The sequence below is a fragment of the Sabethes cyaneus genome, chromosome 3, assembly GCF_943734655.1.
Source record: "Sabethes cyaneus chromosome 3, idSabCyanKW18_F2, whole genome shotgun sequence".
NCBI classification, from domain to species: Eukaryota; Metazoa; Arthropoda; class Insecta; order Diptera; family Culicidae; genus Sabethes; species Sabethes cyaneus.
Window position 1 is genome coordinate 177,737,325 of NC_071355.1, and position 24,310 is coordinate 177,761,634.

The following is a 24,310-nucleotide window of genomic DNA, read 5'->3' on the forward strand; positions in this document are numbered from 1 at the left end:
GATACTCTCGCATGAACTGGTGATAATCATCTTTAAGTAGTGGGTTTCGCTGCAGCCGTCTTTCAAGTAATTCAAATCGTCTCATAGCAGCAGATTTTGACTCACCTAATATTGATTCGAAATCAGGTTTCTTGGGGTAGCGTACAAAATAGCGTCCTTCAGGATTTCGGGAAACAGTAGCCTGGTACAGGGTTTCACATTGCGTCTCCTCAACCGAGTAGTTGCCTTCAGTGGTAAGTTCTTCGGTTTTCCAAAAACGTTCGATGCTGTCTTCCAGAGAGATATTCGAAACTAATACGGTATTGCAGACTGCCGAAGAAGAAACTGGTGAAGAAAGAACAGGACTTGCAGAGCCAACAATAGTCCATCCGAAGACGCTGTCTACTAAAAGCGGTAGATTTTTGTCCAACTGAATACGCGCAGCACTGGGAAAGAACGAATAGAAATGTCTGGCTCCTAATACCATATCGATTGGTTGACTCTTGTTGAACGATGGATCTGCCAGGAACAATCCCTTGGGAATTTTCCATCCAGTTGTAGAAATATCCTGAGAAGGAAGATTTGCCGTTACCTTATCCATTACTAGAAAACTTACACCGCAAGAAAAATCATTCCGTCTAGAATGGATTTGTGCAAAAACTGATTCCCGAACCAGTTTACAAAGTTTACCGGCTCCCTGTACGGTAACATTAACACGATCCCTTCTTAAGCGAAGAATTTGAGCCATTCGATCTGTGATGAGATTTGGCTGCGATGCGCTGTCCAACAAAGCGCGAGCCAGATGCGTATGTCCGAAAGCGTCGATTACCTTCACGATCACAGTGAGCAGGAAAACATTCTCTCTTGGATGCTGGACAGCGGAGCTGACTTCCACTTCTGGAACATTTTCGGTAGCTGGAACTGAAGACTGGGTCGACGCGGTTGCTGTAGTAGGTTCGTCAGGTTGCGAATTCTCCGATAGAGTAGAACTTGAAGCAGTTGCTTCGAAGGTCCTTCGTGACCCGTCACCTTGCGTAGGATGCAGCAGAGTATGATGACGACGATTGCATTTTTGACAACTGGAGTTGGATAAACAATTGCGAACCATGTGGCCAGTTTTCAAACAATTATGACAAAGTCGCTTGGATTGAACGAGTTGCTGACGTTCTCCAAACGTAAGCTGGTTGAACTTTGGGCATTTTATCGCCATGTGCGGTTGACCGCAAACACCACATCTTTTTGTGGGTTTGGATCCTACTGAATTTGCTGTAGAAGAGTAGGAAGACAACCGATATTGCGAGTGAAAGGGTCGCTTTGATGTGTTAGCTGGCGTAACAGAAGCAGGATTGGAAGCGTGGTTATGATTCACTGATATTGAATCCAAAACTCTGGTCCTTCTTTGGAGGAAATCGATTAAGCAGGTGTAATCAGGATTCTCTACGGTCGAGGCATGGTTTTCCCATTCTCGAAGAGTGCTGTCATGCAGGCGGGTACACAGAAGATGCTCCAAGATGGTACCCCACGAATCGGTTGGCTCGCCCAGTTGATGAAGAATTTTAACGTACCGCTCGAACTCGTCTACTAACCCATGTAACGTTGTAGCGGACTCCTTTTTCATGCACGGAATGTCGAAGAGTGCTTGCAGATGCCGTTTTTTAAGTAAATAATCGTTGGAATAACGCCCCTCTAATGTCTGCCAGGCCAAAGCGTAGTTGGCAGAGCTAATTCCAATCGATTCGATCAATTTAGCAGCTTCTCCCTTTACAGCTGCTCGCAGGTAATGAAACTTTTGAATATCCGGAACTTCACTGTTGGAATGTATCAACGCTAGGAAAGTGTCGTGAAAAGCAAGCCACTGCTTATAGTCACCATCGAATTCCGGAAGAGAAATTGTTGGCAACTTGATGCCCGAGAGAGTGGAGGAAGACCGAGAGGGCTGAGAGCTCTGATTAGCAGGAACAGAAGGCAATTTCGAAATTAGACTGGCTTTTATTGCGAAGAGACGGGATTCAAAATCGGCACGTGCCGCTGCATGCTCCGCTTGACCCTCTGGACTGGCTTCAATGTCCTCTAATTGAGCCTGCACGGCCTCTAAGTTATCCCATATTCCGGAAAGGTATTGTAACCTTAATGTTACCTGCGTTTGGTCCCGTTGAACGTCGAAATCAGCATCAAAAGCCTCTGCCCGACCCAGCGATGCTAGCAGCGTAGATCTCCGGGAACGCAGCTGCCTTTCTAGTTGCTGATCCGCCATGTTGATAAGCGGCACGATGAATTAAACTGGATATGAAGCAGCCGAACGACCTGTAGAACGAAAGACCACAAGTAGACCCACAAAAGGGTAGAAAAATGCTTGGAAAGGTGCTCACCTTTGCCAAGGCTAATTATGCCTTGTATAAATTTCAGCCAACAGGAACAAATATGAATACCGGATTCACCGGTTCGAATAGCAAGATGCAGAAAAGCTAAGAAATTCCACAGCACAATGAAACTGGAACTACAGCTCGTTGAAAATTTCGAAAAATCCTCCGAATTTGTCGTAGCAGGTAGAAAAGCGTTAATTCCCACAGCTTGGGACGCCACAGCAAGATAATGGTCGTATTGTAGTCCTATTGTTGTCCAGATCGATGAAAGCGTCACTTTGTATTATGAACAATGGTGATTCGTAGTATAATAGCATTTTGTAGCAGGAACAATGATGCCTCGTGGCGGGAACAATAGCACTTTATATCAGGAACAATGGAACTTTGCAACAGGAACACTAGCAATGTATGCCAGCCGATGCCAGCAGAACAATCAGGAACAGTACCGATCCACGTGAAGCATGAAAGAACAAAAGCAGAATCTAAAGGGCACCTGCGATACCCGCGAACTTCATTGGACAGGTCGTTACCTTACGCCCGATAAATCGAGCCTTGTAGAAAAATTAAACAGCTACTGGATGCGCCAAACAGCAAGTAACCAGTCAATCCTGGTCACGGCACCAAAATTGTGTTGGCGCTTGCCCTACGTTGTGTATTTTGAAGGAAAAAAGGAAACGACGATAGCCGGCAGCAAGCGTGTATAGCAGGCGGGAACGACGACAGCCGGCGGCTGCTGGATAATAACCACCAAAGAGGATGGTAGTGGATCGGAAATTTCACTGTTACAGAATCACTTAAGTCACCGTATTAGGCACTATAACTTAGAGATTTATTTCAGGCTAAACGGGTCCAACTAATAACTAACTACACAGGTAAGTATTGCAGAGTGGTAAGTATATTTGATTGCAGGACAACGAAGACGCAAGTTTTGCGTTCACTCTTGCTACTGGTTCGATCTGGACTGACTATCGTCCGATCGCTACCGAAATTATTATGCGGCAGACGGGTTGCCAGAAGGGCTGCAAAACTGGTCTAAATGTACGCCCGTTAGCACCAATCTGCTACAGGATGCAGTTCTATCCGCCAGTGCGGTCGATTTTACTTCTAAGTCTCAACAATGCCCAATGCGGTAATTTGAGTATTTCTACCAGTGACAGTGACCAACTCTATTTTGTAGAAAGTAAAACTATTTCTTTTGTTTTCAAAAACTCGAATCTTTATATAAAATAAACCTAGTTTCGGCCTTCTGGTGCACTTTTTCTTTTCTGCATGGGACACATTATACTGCAGCTGTGGCATTTTGCTCCGCGTAGTTGTATTACCTGGAATTTGGACGTTGGTAATAAATTATTTCCACCACGGTTACTCTACAATACTAATTGAATTAAATAATGTCAATTGACTTGAACTTAGATCTGTTTACCTATGTTTATAGCCACATTTGCAAGGGGGGCAAATTGCACCACCGCAAGTGGGGCATATTGGCCTGCTTTCACTTATTTGAAAAAATATTAATGCTAAAGCAAATCAAGCGTTTCATACCGTCATTTTTGGCAGAGATGTCTCTTTGAAGTTCACTTTACGCAATCGAATCGCAACAACCGGTTATTTACTGATTTTGACAAGAAAATAGGTTATATAAAAGACGCCAAAAGTTACATAGGAAGCTGTTCAAAAACAAATTTATTTTTGTTTTGTTTTTACAGCATGTGACAACTGTCACAATTGCATAATAGGCTAGTTCCATCAAATACTATGGATTCTGGGTGGTTTTGCATTTTAATTTCGCTTGATTAGGGAAAAACTAAGGGGGGCACATTGGCGAGGGGGGGCACGTTATACACAATTCCCCTACTTTCAATGGCGAACTCGGAAGAACAATTCGGAAGTAAGATTCGGTAACAGTTGATGATTCTGTTCCGCCCAAGACCACACTAAAAGGAATTGAAGATCCTTTTCTCTTGAAGTTTACGAATGTCCAAAAACTTTTTGGATTAGTTCACAATCTGAATTGCGCCTTCAGTACGTATGATTTGTAAAGAGAACTATTTAGCCTACGGTATGCGTCACCGGCAGTGCTGTTAATATTCATCAGCATAGCGTTCAAACTTCTGGATTATCAGTCTACCTTGCAATGAAAATCTGCTTGCTTTGATCAAACGTACATAATAACTAAATGCAGCAAGCATGAACTTCATGCACGAGAATATACAATATCAGCGCCCTGTGATATTGTAACAAACTGATATTCACGTTTGAGCAGTGAAAATCAATAAAAAAAATTTATGTTGTTATTTAGCATCTATTGCGTTCAGCTGTTGGACATAAGATTTTTCTTTTCATTTACTGCATTTAAAATTGTTTTTTTCCTGAAGTGAATATCACCTTGTGGATTTGAAAATCACTTTCTCCTGTTCTATTTTCACGATATATTGAACTTGTATACTACGATGAAAATCACTGTGCAGTTGTACATACGAAACTCAGAGGCATAAAAAACAATGTATGCTAAGAAAAAAGATTTTCTGTTTTGTTTGAAATTCGGTGATAATTAAAGGCCCTGGTCACCGGTTTATTTTAAAACGCGTTTATTCTGCAGCGTTCGTTGCTTATGGAGTAGTCTCTGCTTTGCGTTTCAATGCCATTTCAATTTGTGCTGTTCACTATTATTTCAGGCAGGTTTCGAAGGCGGTCTGGGAAGATTTTCGTTCAGCCACGTGCAAATAGCATCGCAAGACAGCAATGTGATATCATACACGTCGATTTTGACCAATAATGTAGCTGAATCCAGACACGAAAGGTGCTTCACAAGTGCATTAAAATTAATACGTAGGCAAGAATAAATCCAGTGGTGGTTGGGACAAATCAGCAGGAAGTAGCGGAGAAATAGTCCGAAGCACAGAGATCTCTTGTTCAGGAAGGAAGTAAATGAGTTCCGTCCGAGATAATTACGCAGTGGATTGCGTTGTTTTAAGTTCAGGAATTCAAATCCATTCACCACAGCAGCACTGGCAGCAAGAAGTCCAACCATTAAACCAAGAAATTCGCGGTTGGTTATGATCTCCACAAATGAGAATGCTTTCGTCTGAGGACCCTTTGTCACATAATTTACGGATTGAGAGGATATGCCTCGACAACCTTACTTCTGTCAGGTGGATGTAAACTGCAGCAAGTAAAAACTTCATGCCTTTGAGAAGAGTAGAAACAAAGGCTTGTTGAAGATAATTTCCATGTCTTAAATAGACCAGCGAACTAGGGAACTGGTGAGCAACGGCAAGCAATATGCTACCAAAACTACTTTTGTCACTATTCTTCGAGCTACGATCACAACGATACTCGTAGAAGGTGGACAGCTGAAGGGCATTGATGCAACCATCTAAGCCGGTTTCATTTAGCATGATTGCATCATAGTTGCAATCATTTGATGTAAGGAATAGGTTGTCTACTTTAAACCTCGCACATTCTGATAGTATGCACAAATACCATCCACGTTAGTAGTGTGGGCAGAAAGTTCCGAAACCGAACTCTCTGCACGAAGAGATCCCAAGATAAAGCGGGAAATACATCAGAAGGAATGTTCGGATCGCACATACATGCGTAACTAGGTTGGTATATCCTGTCACCACACTAGTACACAGGGCAGGGATGACTGCTGGGCGCTGACTGGCGGATGGTCTAAAATGTTGACTTTTATGGGAGACATTACATAATCCTCAGAAGATCAAATAATAAAACTACCGTCTTCTTTCATAATTTTCGGCTATTTAAGAGAATTTCGAAGTTTAACATTACAATTTTTTAAACTCCACATAAATCCTATGCAGGTCATAATTACCTAAGTTACGTTTTTTCGAGCACACCTGTTTAAGTTCAGCATTATTCCATGTTGAAACGCTTAATAAAATCAACGTGGAATCATAATTAACGCCCTTATCCCGATAGACGAGTGCCAACGGCGAAGAAATATAACTGCATTCACCCGTTTCCGTACTGTTCTCGGCCATTGTTTGACTTTTATATCATCAGAAGCTTCGTTTTGCTTTGCCTTCCAGAAGAATCCAGCCAGCGCCAGCGGGTAGCAGAATAACAGCTCTAACAAAGCGAAAAATGGAAAGTGAGTGCAAACGCGTTAAAAGTGGCTCATAAAAGAAAGTCGGGAAATTGTATGCGCTACCTACCGACAATGGAAAGATAAATTATATGTTTTTCACTCACCGAGCTGTTAGGATTGCATAACTTCGCCAGAGCGTATTACATAAAAAAATGAAAATGTTGAAATTATGATTTTCAAAACGTATTTTTTATTGTTCTGCGTATTCTGCCGGCTGAGGAATACGTTGGCCGCCTAAGAAAGCAATTATTGCATTTTAAAATTTAATCATAAAATTAAACTGCTATCTGTTACGATTGTGATGTTTGAATTCGCTATACGCACAAGGTTTTCCAATAATTGTATCTTAATCTGTTATTTAAGCAAAGCAAAGCAAAGCCTAGGTGTTACATTTCGTTATCGAAACTTGACTTTCTGTTTTTATACGACAGACTTCGTAGCCAGCTGTTAGAGTACAGGACAATTGCAGGGCCAGTTACTACGATCCTATTGACTCTAATAGCCTCTCTGTTATCTGTTATTTACAAGGTTCAATTTGAAATATTTGCGAACTTCCCGGAAATGCTTTTTATAATTTGTTATTTTTAATAAGTACTAATAAACCCAAACTTTAACAAAATTAGAGTAAGATTTAGCAAGATTTCTATTCAAAACTCACTCTACTGAAATTTTGCAATTTTATTTCGATCGAACAACCAAATAATCACAATGCAAAAAAACGAAGATTTTCAATCTTTACCCCACGATAAGCAATGATTCGTCAGTTCGAGACAGGATAAAGGATGAGCGAAACCGTCTGTGTACGGCAGTGAAAAGAAAGCGGAAAATTTCCCCAACAAGAGTATTTGAATAGTTGAGAGCTGGACTGTTTCAAGCACAAGCATACTGAAAGTTTTTGATGTGCTTTCCAGCTGAAGTGCTTATTTATTTCGATGGGCAAAATCGACGATGCCAGCAACCGGTGGAATTTATTATACCGCTAGTTGGAAACTTTTTCACAGCATCCAGTGCGTTTTAAATTATTAAAAAGACTAGAAATGCTTCAACGTGAATGATTTTTCGCTAACTGTTGACTGAAAATCATATCGAAATGACAACCGACGCATTTGCGTACAAAAACCCGAACAAATTAATCGGTTTTCCCACAACACAAAATATTAAACAATTTACTGCGGTAATCGGAAACCATTCTCATTGAAGTGCATGTAAAAGCTCTGTAACGTGTGCATCAAAGCCAAACCAAAATTGATTGCAGTGTCGTAAATAATGTAGAGTTTTTTCCCCAGCTCGAAACAGAAATATTTCAACAACATGATCCTCAAAACATTATCAAATGCTCATTTTGTGGTGCCATTTTTACTCATTTGATGACGGTTTAGCAACAGTATTGAATAGTCATTACATGATTGAAATTATACGTTATTGTATTTAAATTCTGGTAATGAACTACTTGAGAACGTAGTAGATTGGTTAAATAAGCACTTTCATTAAGGTGCTTTAAATTTTATGAGTGCAATGTAAGTTAATTTGCCAGTGCTTCGCAGTAACCACAGCACTATTTAAAGTTGTAATCTTCCAAATTGCATTTATTTTACCATAAATCATTCCTTTATCAGTTTTCTAATTTCACCACTATAATCATCATAAAACATGATAGAAATAAACTTTTTTCTTTGAAAGAAATTCGTTCACGCCATGATAAATACTTATATCAACACTAAATAGAACCAATTTTATAACGTGGTTCGATAGCCAATCGCTGAAAAAAAATGGAACGATCAAAAAACTTTATTATGCTATTTTTATCGGGAATCTCCATTAACCGCGGTCGCATAGAATTTCCGATAAATGCCACCGGTGAAGGATAGATAGCAGTTTGTCATCAAGCGCACATTTCACGTGCATTTGCAAAATGAAAAATGCAACTGTACGCTGGCCCAACTCTCAGACTTTTTCATATCACCTAGCAAAGGGCTAATATAAACGTCATTTAGCCGATCACTATATTCACAAACAGAAAAACTTTTGGGTTATGTTAATATTTTGATTTTAGACCGGTTTACTGATTACTTTTAGAAATTTAAAATTAATTTGCACTTATTTTAGAGCCGGCTTATCATATAGAAATTACAAAACTGAGTAGAAAAACTGAATTTCTTTCAATTTAGTATGAACATATCCACTAACGCAACATTGTTGTCTGCATACTTTTGCAGAAATTCCATGAGCTATTTTGTGACAGTCACTAAAAATTGCATTTTATTTTGTATCATTCTTTTCTATATGCAACCTCATCGTAGGTCGAAAAAAGCTAATAATTTTGATTGAATTCCAACCGGCAAATGCTGCCTATCTCCAGTAAACCCGATATTAAACAACAATTTCCGCTTCAGTACAGTAATCTAGCAAATAGTCAATGGTGAGCTCAAAAGATATGAACGTCACCGATATTATGCAGTTTTTATTTTTTGCTGTCATTGTTCTGATTTCCTATTCAAATAGCTGTAATGAACATAAATTTTTCCTGTCAACAATCACGGTTTTATCGAAAATGTGCATTCGCGAGTAATTTCTGTTACGCAATTCAGTAGGCCACAGCAGAGCATGCAGGTAGACAGGCAGGCCGGTATAATCCACGGCGAAAATATTACAGGATATTCGCCAATGAAATTAGATGTAGAAATTATTGACTTAAAGTTTTGTCTTTGAACTAACTGTTCACCTATGATCAGCCTTCCCTTTTCAGACTGTCAGATCTGAAGGTGACCTTCGTCGTTAGAGCTAGTTAAGCCGGTAAAGTGCACCCAACTGAACATCAATCGTCGTCGGTGGCAGTGCTGCCTGTGGGAATCCTTTGACAGCAATCCTGCTCAAACCTTCTAACCACAGCGAGCGCACATTCAGTGCCAATTGCAGCAGCATACCGTTCCAAAAGGTTCACAACAATAAAGCATTCATCCATTGTTGCAAACAAACCGGATCTATGTTTCCGTAAAACTGAAAGCATCCAGCAGCCCGTCTATTTCTCCTCTGCTCAATTGTACTGAGGTGGAAAACGTTTATGTAAATTCTGACAATCCCGGTGTTGCGTTGTTTGTCCGCAATGTGTTTGTATGCATTTACAATCGAAATTGTTACGACTTCTAGTGCGGTAAATCGTCGGTAGTGCTGACGACAATCAGAATATTACTGACATCAAACGTGCAGTTTACAAACAGTTAATTGACAGTGTACTGTTTGCGTTGATGGTCGTTTTTGTTTCATGTGAAATTGCTGGAACTATTCTGAATAAAGTGTGGCTATGATAAACTTGCAACACATAAAATGCTCTGCGACTAATTTTTGCGAGTGTGTATTTAGCTATCAGCCACGATCGTCGCTCTTGCTCGTCAATCCGAGCAGTTGATATCGAACGCTCACGAGGGCACGCACTCTTACCGGCATGGAAAGCGAGGACGTAGGATGAATAAGAAAAAAAAACAGTACAGCAAAAGTAAAGAAGAAGAAAAGAAGAAGAAAGCAGCCATACATACTACTTACGTTCGCGGGCTGTTGACAGCTCACGAATTGTTGGTTTCTTGAAAGAGCGACGCTTTGAGGCTGTGTGCTCACGACCCAGCTGGCACCAACTCGTATATCAATGTACGAAAACTATCGTAAATATCTCCTAACAAACTCAAAATCGTAACTAAAGCTGGATAAAGTGGGATCAAGTTGATTTTCTGTCGTATATAATGATAATGACTGACATTGACATACATACGATTTTCAGCACAAAATCGTAGAGTAGTACAGAGCGACTCGTGCTTAATCGGATATTGTCGTATATAAATACTTATATAGTCGTAACCCCCAAAATTATTCGTAATCACGTATATCGCCTCCAAAATTGTACGGATATGCCAATTTTGCGCATGAAATACGATTTATTTAGCACGTATATCTGTACGTAAAGCTGATTTTTACCTTTTTTATACATATGAAAATGCTATCTGGGGAGTGTGTCGGTAGCAGAAAGTATGCACACAGCAATAGCGGTTGTTTGTAGTACGCTTGCGTCAGTGGAGTAAGCGTTGGATGCTAAGCTTCTCACTCTCGTTCGCGTTCGCGTTCTTCCTTGGTTTGTAACGCTGAAAGAAGTCACTTTTAGTAACACTCATTTAATAACATCTGTCCATTCATGGTATTTGTGGTCAACGAAAGGTGTATTCCGTTTTCAGAATGAACAAATTACTTGGCAAATCCAGAACTTCTTGGCAAACTTCGATACCTTTTGTTTTTGCAGGTATTACCATTCGAAAACTTTGGCCTATAAAACCCTCAACGCGCACTCAGAGTCGCAGTTAGAGAGTACTAAGTGTGGTAACCCGTATTACCAGTTATCAGCGTATTGTCGGCTACCCACACTGACTCAGCTCAGCAGCATCTCGTAACTTTTCGTCATCCAGGCTAATGTAGTATAAACATTATATTAATCATACACTTCAGACCAACCTTACAATCTATCTTTCTTCTATATATCTAAAAGTAAGCGTGAGTTTGTATGTTTGTATGTATGTTCTCCACCAAACTTAGCACATGTTTCTTGACATAAGAGAATCAGCACTGGAGGGTTGCCAAAAAGGGAAGATCTCTAAGAGGAGGGAAACCCATAACGCCGGAACGCTTGAACGGTTATTCATATAACTTGGCACATATGTTCCTTTACATAAGAGAATTATTATTGGGGGGTTGACAAAAGGGGGTCCCTAACAGGAGAGGAAAGGCCATAAATCCAAAACACTTGAACGATTCTTCATCAAACTTGGCAGTTGGCAAGCATGTTCCTTGGCTTAAGGGAATCAGCACTAGGGGGTTGATAAAAGGGGGAGAGTTCCAAATAAATAAAAGAGGTTACGTTTCTTTTGCATTTAGACCGATTGCAGTTGCATAAGTTGCTGAGAGAGGGGGGGAGGTGATTTACACTGAGAAGGGATATTTGGAAAGGCTTTGTTTTTTTTCGTTATAAGGATTTCCAGATAGCAAACAAACGCATAATAGCCTACGCGATGGAAGGGGGAGCTCACTGAGAGGGTACCAACAGGGAGGGGAGGCGTGGAACGTGAATATGAATGTATGTTCCGCCATAATTCCGTAACGCCTGAACGGTTCTTCATCAAACTTGGCACACATGCTCCTTGACACAAAAAAATCTGCGCGGGGAAGTTGACAAAAGAAATGTGGTCCCTAACAAGGATGGGAGGCCCAAATAAGTAAAAGGGGTTGCGTTTTTCTTGCATTGCAGTTGCGCAAGTGACTTTGGGAAAAGAGGAGGGTTCCACGGAGGGGGGATATATGAAAAAATAAACCTTTGTTTCGTTTCCGTAAGGGAGTTTCATAGAGCAAACCAATGCTTAATTACTACGTGACAGATAGTGGGAGCTAACTGGGGAGGAATCGACAGGGAGGTGGGAGAGGGTGGTGGTGACGAGGATAATGAGTATGAATGTATGTTCCATCATAACTCCGGAGAGTTTGGAGGGTCCTTTATCAAACGTCGTTTGTCAAACACATACACATGTTTTTTGGCATAAAAGAATCAGCGCAGGAGTGTTGATAAAAGAGAGAGAGACAGTCTCTTACAAGGTGGAGGAAAACCCAAATAGGTAAAGGAGTGAGTTTTTCTTGCATTTGGAATGATTTCTGGATTTCTGAGAGGGGGAATAGGATGGCCATTAATAAGGGGGAGGTTCAAAAACGTAAAAAAGCTTTGTGTTGATTTATAGGGATTAACGAGAAGAATACAGATTTTTTTGTATGCCATAAGGGCATTGGGTTAAAAGGCCACTGCGACAGTCTTAATGATCGTCTTTTGTGGCAGGCCCCGATTGCTGTACACAGTTTACGGACCGCTCATACCCATTGATGGAGTTGAGCGGGATAGTTGTAATCCTGTGCCCCAATTCGGTGCTACATGGTTTATAAAGCCAATGACCGTTTTGGGATTTAGGCTCCATACCTGATATGGAGTAAGAAGGAAACTTCCTAAGAAGTTGTGCCTTGATAATGCAAGAGCTCCGCAATAACAGAGCAGATGCGTTGAACTTTCAGGTTCAGAGTTACAAAAGCGGCAGGTGTCGGATGATACCTTGCCGATATTCTTTAAATGATAAAGAGCGGGACTGTGCCCTGTTAGGAGTCCCGTAGTTCGTCGTAGTTCACTACGAGTTAAAAGGAGTAGTTTAGAATACAGATTTACAAGTGGCTGGGGGAAAACAGGAGGGGAACTGTGAAGGAAGTAGACACGCTCAAATGAAGAAAAAGGATTTGGTTTGTTACATTAAAAGAATCTTCGTAACAATAACAGATGTACAAGTAACTGAGAGACAAAAAGGCCCTGAGTAAGGTCGGGTACTCAGCTAGCATCCTATAAATATCAGGATACCACTTCTTTGTCTTGCGTTAAATAAGCAATTGATAAGCATAGGATATTGTCTCAGGTCAATTACAGAAGATTATTTACATTAATTATGTATTGATTCAGTAGTTTAACGGGTGACAACTAAAATTTTGGAATGTTTTTGAGGCCCCTATACTGCCGCTATTCGCATAACCGTCACATTTTCTATGGAGTTTCCTATATAAATGGGACTGTTATGCAACTCCACAACAAACGAGCTCAGAGAGAAATGAGAGTATGTATGTGTTAGCTCTCTCTCTGCTCTTATTGTCGATATTTTTTGTTTTGTTTATGCTTGCCTTGTTTTGCTTAAAATGACGACGAAACAAGAAGCATTTCGAAAGCGCATTGTACACTTCTACGAACTGTTTACCATATCCTAAGATGCCCAACAACTATTCGCAAGCAAGGTAGTGGAAGACCAGCCAAAATTATGGACGCAGAAAGACATCGTTCTCTTTCTCGTTTCTTCAACAACAAGTCCTCAGTTTCGGCTATCAATTAAGATGTAGTAGACGAATGTTTGAAAAAAATTTTGATCCCGTTTCTACAAAAACATCATGCAGATGGACAATACGTGTTTTGGCCGGATAGAGCATCATCGCATTACGCCAAAAAACACAATCGTTCCTGAATACCCATTCGATCTCATTTTTACCCAAAAACCGCGACCAGAAAAATCTGTCTCAGTTCACCCAATCGAAGATTTCTTCGGGATTTTGAGTTCCTTGGTGTACAAAAATAACTGGAGAACTACGAATTGCAAAAAGTTGATTGGTAGAATCAAGAGATGCATTCGCAAAGTTGACAAGACGATCATACAACGCTCCTGTTTTGACGTCAAATGAAAGCTTCGCCGAACAGCCGATAACGGACCGTTTTCAAATGTACACTAATTGTTATAAAGTATCTTTAATTTCGGTAGATCAAGATCTGCTTCATGTATCTTTGTCTTTTTTTGACAGCTTGAAAAAAAAAATTCCAAAATTTTAGTTGTCACCCGTTAATCCTTCTTGGTTGTCACATTCAAGTCTTGATCCTTTCGTGATGTGTCAAAATGCTACATGTCCGAAAATCTTTAATAGGACTCGCATATCCGCCTTAGTATCTACCACCATCTATTATATTTTAACACTAATATTGTACGTCTATGAGCATTGCATTGCATTACTACCCGAGCAGGAGCGAATAGCAAAATAATATCAAAATGTGTTATTGGAAGTCGAATAACTCATATCAAAATTTGGTCTTGTTTTGGCTGACATAGTTGGTAAAATAACAAAAAATAATATCAAAATTTTACTCCTTTAAGGCTAAAAGAATAACCACTTGTGTTATTTGAATAACAAAGCAAACATGACTGTATTCAGAGTTTAGAATAACATATTTGAGTATTATTGAGGTATTGAATAACAAATGAAGAGATATTAAAAAATCCTTTTATAAAATATTTATAATCTAAAATTTCTTTAATCAATAAAAAAATTGTATGAAATATATCGAATGTCATAAGATATGATAACAAAATCAGTTATTATACTCATCTTACCACTGTTTTAAGGGGGCATAGTACTTTTTACACCATATTTTTTGCCTTATTTCAAATATTTTTTCTCGATAACGCGAAAAGCGAATCGATTCGGGTTTATTGCTTGCTAAACATTGCACTTTATACTAATATTTGCAGTTTTGTTTGCATATGTGAACCTCTTCCCCTCTCCCCTACGGCTCCTTGAACATGATCATTCGAAAAAAACATGATTTGCGGTACCATGGATTGGCGCTGGGGGGCTTAACCGAATTGAAAAATTCCAAAACGACATGAAAGAATATTAAATTATCTCGTGTTTGACCCATCCTTTTTTTAAAATTCGAGCGCATAACAAAATGGCGGACATTCAAACATAAAAGTAAGGTTTTTAGCCGAAAAAATTGACTTTAAACATTTCTTAAAAATACAAAAATTGTAATATCGAAAAAAGGATGGGTCAAACACTAGATAATTTTGTTAGCTTTGAAACAAAAAAAGAATCATGAGAATTGCTTCAGTCGTTCTTGAGATATTTATGGTACCGACTTTCAAAACCTGGTTTCGAGAAAAACGACGTTGAAGTTTTTATTCGCTGTGTAATCGCTCCAGACATGTGCGGTACAAATAGCTGTAACTTTGTCAATTTTTGGAATTCATCGAAATGACTTGAAACACATATGGTCAAAATGTTAATCTTTCGAAATAATCAATAAAAAAAATTTCGATTTTTTTTAATTGAAAAAGTACTATGCCCCCTTAAACATCTACTCAACAACAAAAAGTGTTATCAATATATCTCCATATCTATTCAATAACAAAATATACCATTATAACACAGTTTGATATTGTTTTTGTATTATTTTGCTCTTCGCTCCTGCTCGGGTATAGTCTCCCCATATGAATATACGCATAAATGTCCAATGTTACGTCGGTGAAAATAATTTATGAGCCCCTTTACGGAAATTAAGAATCAAACTTTTTATATTATTCATGCAGTTGATATTCCTTGTCTGGATCCGACAGAGCTGCTTTCTTTAAGGACAATTCACATATTACGTAACGCGGAAGACAACAACAATGTTACAATATACAATCGCGTCACGAAGTGAAGCAGAGGAGTTAAAAATCATCGATATCTTGGTTACGTAATAAATGAATGTTCGTTACGTCACGAGTGATCGTAATTAGACACAGTCATATTGCTGGTCGATTTCTCTCAATGAGGATATTTTCTTTTTGGCCTCTTCTATGGCAATTTGCAGTATATCCAGAGAAAAACTGGCATATTTCCGGCTTACCGAAAGTATCTTACACTCTTCAGGTGTGCTTTGGTATTGCCTGATACAAAATTAAATGATAACTTGCCTCGTGAATTTAACGGAACACAGCTTTTTATATCTTCCGGCTGTTGCAAGTTACCCCGTTTAAGTACGTGTTTTAAGAATAATGTGGTAACAAGCAGGATAAACAAAACTACCCAAGTAACAATTTGGGTTTTATTATACTCTTATGATGGCATTCAAGATCAAAATTGGTCTTGAAGACCATCATAAGAGTACAATAAAACTCACATTGTTGCTTGGGTAGTCATCATAAATCAAATATTTTGCAACCTTATTATTCATGTTGCTTGTGGGCGACACAGACGAAAAATTGACGATGAATTTGACATCATTTTGTGGGATCTTTTAAAAATCACCAAAACATTAGAAAATCAACATAAAAGTTTCTAAGGCTTCTTTGAACTGTTAACAACAAAATTCAGTGACTGATATATATTGAAAATTTAAGTAACAGGAACAGATCAAAAAGTACAATAAATTGGATCGATATAGGGTTGTTGCATGTTACCTGGCTGTTGCAAGTTACCCCGTTTGACGGTACTCGGGTTTTACCGATTCAAAGTTTTAGCCCTGGGCTATTCCCGACTCATTTTTTTCAAGCATGGACCTTCGGCTCAAGGGATGATAGCTATGTTTTGTTATTTTGACGTATGAATACAGATACTATCTCCCCAGGGGTTTGCGATGGCGCCATGTTTATGTCGCCGACATCTCAGAACATCTCTAAATTTCAAGAAATTTTACCAACGCTTCAAAAGAATGATTAAGTTACACTTTTGAATGATATTTATAATGGGCACAATTGAATTTATTTAGAATTTCACCATCTATTGGTAGGTATCTGTAATATTTTTCTTTTGAATTAGTTTCCATTAGTTGAATATTACCATTGAGTAGATTGCAATAATTAGTAATGTTAAAACGCAAATTAAAGCTCGCTACCTTGTACCCTTTTTAAAAATGCCGGTAGGCGTATCGTTTGAAGCTCGTAAGCTATAGCCATACTTTCAGATTCGAATGGCCGCTCAGTTAGCTTCGAAGTACGATGGTGACCTAACAAACCAGTCCTCGTATGTTCAAATTTCGGCTGGGCGGTGCTTGTGTAGTCAGTAGAATTGTTGCACTAGCCCCGCAATTGTCCTGTAGGTCTTATAAGCGACTGCGAAGTTTGTGTCGAAGAAGAAAGGTCAAGTTTTGAAAGCCTTATACCCAAAGTTTTGACTTGCTTTGAGTTGAGGTTTAAAGAAATGGTATTGCGAATAAACTTATTTGTAAGGCTTAAGTAGTCAATCAAAAAGTTTAACGCCCACCATCTCGTCGAAACTGGCATATACATCTTCGTTAAAAACGAGTGATTTCATAACACGCTTCTAATTGTACCGTCCGATAAGACCGCTATTTTCGCTAATTGCCCATTAGGTGAAGAAGTCACTGCTGGTGGTAATTAGAAAGTTTACCACCATTGAATAGGTTGTCGATGTAGATCGGAAAATGATAGCATCCTGCTGTGCGAGGGTTCACGGCAGACTTATCACACGGTAACAAATCATTACAAAAAGGGGGTCCTTTTCCACGAACAAGCACCTTCCCGCGTAGTGTAACAAATGGTTAAAACCGTGCAGACGCGTGATTGGAATATTTCGGCCGCGCCCGACCGGAATTGGATTGCCTGAAGGATTTATGATGTGATCCAATAAAATGCAGCTTTGGAGGGTCCCTAATGTGAGATAATGCCAATAAATCTACTCGATACCGGCGCGTTGACCGGGCGCGGCCGTTTTGGGGGAATGGGATTGCTACCAAATTGAATAACACTGGCGTTACTCATTCAATTGCGGAAGGATTCTGCAATTTAGTTCTATCGTAATTTGGAACGGCTGATGGAGTTGTCGACGAACGCTGAAACGATTCGGTGATAGGATGCAGCGCGTGAGTTTGTTAGCAGTGGCCTATTTTAGCGGAATTGACCGCCAAAACATTGCATCGTTTGATTAGGGTAATTGATGTTATTCTATGTGATCACCGACCGGTAGCATAATTATTATTTTGCCAAATATTTTAATACTTGGTTCATGGTATAATTATAATTAATTTTACTTTTTCACGTTTAATTAATGAATACCATATGTGTACATGATAACTTAGCGGATTTTGGAGCCTAATCTAGATAGGTATTTTCTTTGGCGCGATTGTCAGCCTATAACTGTGTGGCTTTTCCACCCATTTTAGTCTATTGCCAACAAAACGCGGTAAATTCTAGCTGCTCAGTCAGGAGGAAAACCGAGATAATTAATTGATGATAAACGGTCCTAACAGCGAAACTGTTTCCCGTAAGGGGTAGATCTAGCCTGGTATCGGTAATGCTTCGTTATACCTATACATTGTTCACCGTATCATGAATAGCCGTAAGCGGTATGGTTAGTTGAGAAAATAGCTACGTTTGCCCTTCCGGAACCGCCGATTGTGGACAAACTGACCAAGCGGAGTACACACTGGCGACCTGCTCATCCGTTCAGTGTTTGTCGTTGGGTACGATCTGGCCCATCAGGCTTTCCCGACAGGTAACCGCCAGTAGTGTTGAATTATGGTAATAATATATAATTGCCGCCGTCAAACCAAGCAGCGTAAAATGGACAGATAGAGCATGAACAATAATCCTGTACTCTAGGCAATTAATCTGATATGTTTGCTGTCAAAATACCGATGACATTGTATTGACATTCCAGTTACACTGCGAGAGGATTAGCATATTTTATGCAGCTGTCGCCGGAATACTGATTGAATAGTAAGATGGAGTCTGCTTTGAAGTGTGATCGAGTTTCGATAACACAAAGCACCAGGTAAGGACTTGTTTCACCAGACAAGTTGGATTCTGTATCTTTGTGTTAGCTTCCTATCGTAGAAAACAGTCGGCTGGTACATGGTACGATATCGCTTGATTTGTATGTTTTCAGAAACTGCACGTGCACAATACCGTGGACCCCATCTGCTTGACTGTTTTTATCTGAATACTTTTTACTTTGAACCTCGCTAATTTGTACAACGAACAAATTAAAAATTGTTTGACTGCCATAATTTGCAATGCAATTGCAATGACATCACATGCTTACGACGATAATGTTTACGTTCTGATGAGTGAAACAAGGAGAAACCAAACTAATAAATTTGGTGTAAAATATAGTTATATTCCAAAAATTCACTGACTTTCATCATCTGCCACTTGTTCGTACTGATCTAGCATGTTTAATCTATTCCACATTCTATTTTCCCGAAGTTGTTTATGGTTTGTGTCGAAGTGTTTCAGAATTTTGTGAAATTTTATTCACAAAAGACTATAAAAGAAAAAAATGAGATACACAAAAACAGTCGTCTAAATTGATTTTATGTCGTATTTTCATCGAAGTTTCAGGAAATAAACTACCCATAATATTATAGTTCAATTCATTTTTTTGTTGGATTTCCTCTCTATAACCGAAGGTCCACACCTTGCCCTTGGCACCGCTCCTAAGGTTTTGAGCAATTGTTGGACCAACTTTTTTGATACTTTTACCCACTTTTTCTTCAAAGCCAGCTTGTAAACTTCTTAATCAGGTGAGGTTCCAAGGAGTTTGGTGGATAGACGTTTTATGGTCAAAAACAACATTGTTATCTCAGTACTAACCCGACACCGTCTGCACGTTTTGGCTAGATACCAAATCCGACCAAAACAGCAACTCGCCTCCATGAGACAGGAGGAAGGGCAACCGGTGTTTCTGGAAGCACTCATCCCGGTGGATTTGTTCGTTGATGGTACCCGTCGTGATGTATGACTGGCCCATTTTGCGACTGGCTCATCTTGCCGCGGATTTGTCCACCATCTTTCTGCTTAGACCTCAGGAACGGCCAACGTAATACATCTACCCCGGTAACTGCGTTGTGACCACCTTAATGTAAGCCTCGATGTCCATCACGGCGCACTTCGGTTTTGTCAGCCCCTTTCGGTACAGTTTCCTGGCGCGGATTTTACCAGCGTGTTTTGTTTGTCGTTCCGGTTCGGTGCCTAACGAACGTGCGGATTTGTAGGTCAGCACGTTCTATCGTTTTTAGACAGACCAGATTAGAGAAACCAGACCACTGTGGCAGATCCTCCGAAAGGGCCGCGAATACAGAGGTTCCACGCACCATTTGCTCGTTGACTTCAATGCAGCATATGATACTATTGACCGGAAAGAGTCAAGGAAAATCATGGACAAGAACAGCTTCCCCAGGAAGCTCATCAACCTGTTTCAATCTACGATGGATGGTACACAGTGGTGTGTTCGGATTTCGGATGGATTGTCAAGTTCATTCGAATCACACAGAGGGTTTCGTCAAGGTGATCGTTTTTCATGCCTGCTGCGCTACAAGGTTATGTTATGAACCGAGCGGACATCAACACGCGGGGCCCGATATTCAAGAAATCTAGTCAATTCGTCTGCTTTGCCGATGACATGGATATTATCGGCAGAACATCTGTGCAGGTTGCTGAGCAGTACACCAGACTAAAGTGCAAAGCAGAAAAGATTGGTTTAAATGCATGCTGACTAGCGGAATCGAGGGCGATCGACGATCGACTGGTTGTTCTCTACGAACATGAAACATGAACAATGCTCGAGGAGGACTTGCGAGTGCTCGGAGTTTTTGAAAGACGAGCACTAAAAACGATCTTCGTCGACGTCAGGACAATAGAGTATGAAGCTGAACGATGAAATATAAATTCGAACCAGCTCTATGGTGAACTCAATATCCAAAACGTGGCTAATACTGGACGGATATGATGGGCAAGGCATGTTGCTAGAATGCCGGACAACTACCCTGCATAGATGGTGTTTACCTCAAATCCGGTAGGAAAAATACGACTAGGAGCACGGGGAGCTAGATGGTTAAAGCAGGTGGAGCGAGACCCGGCGGAGAGGACTCGGTGTCCGTGCAATTGGAGAGTGGTAGCCCACAACCGAGATAACTGGAGAAACCTTGTTCAATAGGCTTTGTCTTAGGACGGCAAGCCACCCAGGTAAGTAAGTAAGTAAGACAAACCAAATGAAAACATCCGTCTTCTTCACCATATTGCGAATTGAGAGTTTCGCCCGACACCGGGAAAGACTCACCTTCCTGGCCTACACCAGGGTCAGCTGTCTTCGGTTTTCTGTCTCTGCTTGAGCTCTGCTTGGTCGTCTGGCTCTTCTTCAATTACTTCACTACGCGAGACATCGTTGAATGTGAGGCACACTGGCGTTTTCCACGACAGCGGAAATGATTTTCTCTTGCTCCAATACAAGGCACGCAACTCCTTTGACCTCCTCCCCTTGTTGGGTACCACCCCTTCCCCCTTTTCGTCAACCCTCTTCACAAATTATATTACATCAAAGAACATGTGTGCCAAATTTGCTGAATGTCCAGATGTCAAGACGTTCCGGAGTTATGGCGGAACATACATTCATGCTCACATTTCTCGTCCCCCCTATTGGAACCCTCCCAATCAGCTCATTAGCAAATAATGTAGCGGACGAAATGGCGTCAACCGAATAACTGTCCTTATATTTCATACCAAGGGCAACCGGCTTTTTCCTCCTGCTATTACTTCCAAAACCTTTTAGACTCGCTCTTCAGTTTCTCTTGTAAGTTTCCGATGTAAGCCTGATGTTCTTCCCTATGTGCTGCCTTAAATAAGCTCAACAATCTATTTATATAAGAGGCTTATGTCTGTACCGAAGATCAGGTCTCTGACAGGACGTCATAAGAGGCTTATCGGTAACTAAAAACGGGTCCCTGACGGACGTCATGCTTTCGTAGCGATGGGTTGTATTCTCAGTCACCTCACTGGTCGACTGTTGGACTGCTCGATTGCTCATCTGGTTGACTAGATTGCTCGACTGGACTGGTCTATTAGACTGCTCGATTTGATTGCTCCACGGGACTGCTTAACTGAACTGCTCGACTGAACTTTTCGATTCGACTGCTTGACACAACTGCTTGATTGGACAGATCGACTTGACTGCTTGACTGAACAGCTCGATTTAACTGTTCGAGTGGACTACTCGACTTAACTACTCGATTCGACTGCTTGACACATTTGTGTGACTTTCTACTCGACCAGACTGCTCGATTTAACTGCACGATTGAACTGCTCGACCGGACTGTTCGATTCGACTGATTCACTGGACTGCTTGACTGGATAGCATGATTAATCTGCTCGATTAGACTGCACGACTCAACTGTTCGATTCGACGCTCGCCTCAACTGCTTGATTCAACTGCTCGATTCTACTGCTCGACTGGACTAATCAACTCAACTGCTCGATTGGACTAATCGACTCAACTGTTCGACTCGACTGCTCTAATGAATTGCTTGACTCAACTACTCGAATGGACTATTCGAATTGGCAGCTCGACTTAACTGCTCAACCCGATTACTCGATTCAACTGCTCGACTAGACTACTCGATTTGATTGATCGACTCAACTGACAGCTTGATTCAACAGCTCGACTAGACTGCTCGACTTAACTGCTCAACCTAACTGCTCGACTTAGCCACTCAACCCGACTTCTCGACTCAACTGCTTGACTTAACTGTTTGAATCGACAGCTCGACTTAACTGCTCGATTCAACTGCTCGACTGGACTAATCAACTCAACTGCTCGACTGGACTAATCGATTCAACTGCTCGACTCAACTGTTCGATTTAACTGCTTGACTGGACTGCTCGACTCAAGTGCTCGACTAGACTACTCGATTCAACTGCGCGACTGACTACTCGATTTGACTGCTCGACCCAACTGCTTGACTTCTGTGTGATTCGATAGCTCGACTTAACTGTTCGATTCAACTGCTCGACTGGACTACTCGACTCGACTGCTCGACTCGATTGCTTGAATGAACTGCTCGACTCAACTGTTCGACTAAACCGCTTGACCTGACTGCTTGACTAAACCATTCGATTCGACTGCTGGACTAGACTATTCGATTTAACTGCTCGACTGGACTACTCGATTAAAATGCTCGATTTAACTGCTCGCCTTGACTGCTCGACTCGACCACTCGATTCAACTGCTCGACTCAACTGCTCGACTCGACCACCCGATTCAACTGCTCGACCGGACTGCATGACTCAACTGCTTGACTTCTGTTTGATTCGACAGGTCAACTTAACTGCTCGATTCAACTGCGCGACTGGACTGGACTGGACTGCCCGACTCGACCACTCGATTCAACTGCTCGACTCGACTGTTCGACTCAACAGATCGACCGGACTGCTTGACTGAACAGCTTGATTTAACTGCTCGACTCGACTGCTTGACTCAGTCAGCTGCTCAATTGTATTACTCGACTCAACTGCTCCAATACACTGTTCGATTCGACTGCTCGACTCAATTGCTCGATTAGACTACTCGATTCAACTGCTCAACTGGACTGGACTGGTGATTTTTATGGATTTAGGCATATTTTTTTTGATCTAGATTGGTAACCAGTGATATATATTTTAAACACTTTCTATCATTTCCTATTTTTATTTAAAAAAAAAACAAAAACGTTGCCAAAATCTCGGTAATCTGCTTGTCAGATCAGTGGTAAGTCTAACGGGCCAACACATTCATACACACCAAATAAAAAGGTAATCGCTGATCCGGAAATAACTGCATGCTCTCCACTCTTCCGCGTAAAGACCATCCACAGCGTGCCGGCTGCTGCGAGACTTAGTTGGAGAGTTAAAATTGAAAAACATTCGTAGATAACAAACTGCCTAGTTGAAAATACACGATTGGGTGGTTTTGTTGCAGCATTCGTATTCAATTAGTGCGGAACCACTTGCAAAAGCCGCATGAAAGTACGAGAGCACTTCCGATTCCCGTACCATTAGTTTGTGTGTGTGAGGATCAGTTCCAGAGCATTAGTTGAAATGTTGCCGACAACCTTGTGGTTTTTGCGAATTGTCTATCGAAACTATATTAAAATTGAAAGTTTTGCGCATTCTTTTTCGCAAAATTATTTGTGTTTGTCGGTTTCGATAATCCAACCTAATTATCCAATTTGGTTAGTTTTTATTTTTGCATTCAGTGCTGCTTCATAATTTAGTTTTGCAGCATTTGTGGACTCATAGGAGAACTGTATGCAACCGTACGCAATATCGCCCGTCAACTTTGAGCCATTAAGCTTACTCTTCCAAACCACAGAACACAACTAGACCAAAATATTAGTAGAAGAGCTGTTGCAGCTAACACTCGCTCTCATTGGTGTAAACCAACAACAGTCTGATGTGATGTTGTCGGGCTGCGGTTTCCCTCGTTTGCGCCAGCTGTTTAATATGAAGCTTATAAATAAATAGAAAGTTTGTTATCATCGTTATTGTTATTGCCAGCTCCCAGGAATGACAACTACACTTGCCACCGAAATGGACGAGAACAAGCTCATCCCTGCCGTAGAACGTGCACACTTTTCCCGCTTCGTTCACAGAGGGGGCCCGACAAAGTGAAACGAAGCGAAGTCGTTGATTTTGACGACGTAGACTATAGAGCCATTAATCCCAAG

General features: G+C 40.7%; 1 protein-coding gene across 1 annotated transcript in view; it reads right to left on the reverse strand.

Moving 5' to 3' along the window:
• The window catches only part of LOC128740448 (uncharacterized), a 148,213-nt gene that overhangs the window by 45,063 nt on the left and 78,840 nt on the right, over nt 1-24,310 (reverse strand). The gene's annotated exons all lie outside the window — the stretch shown is intronic.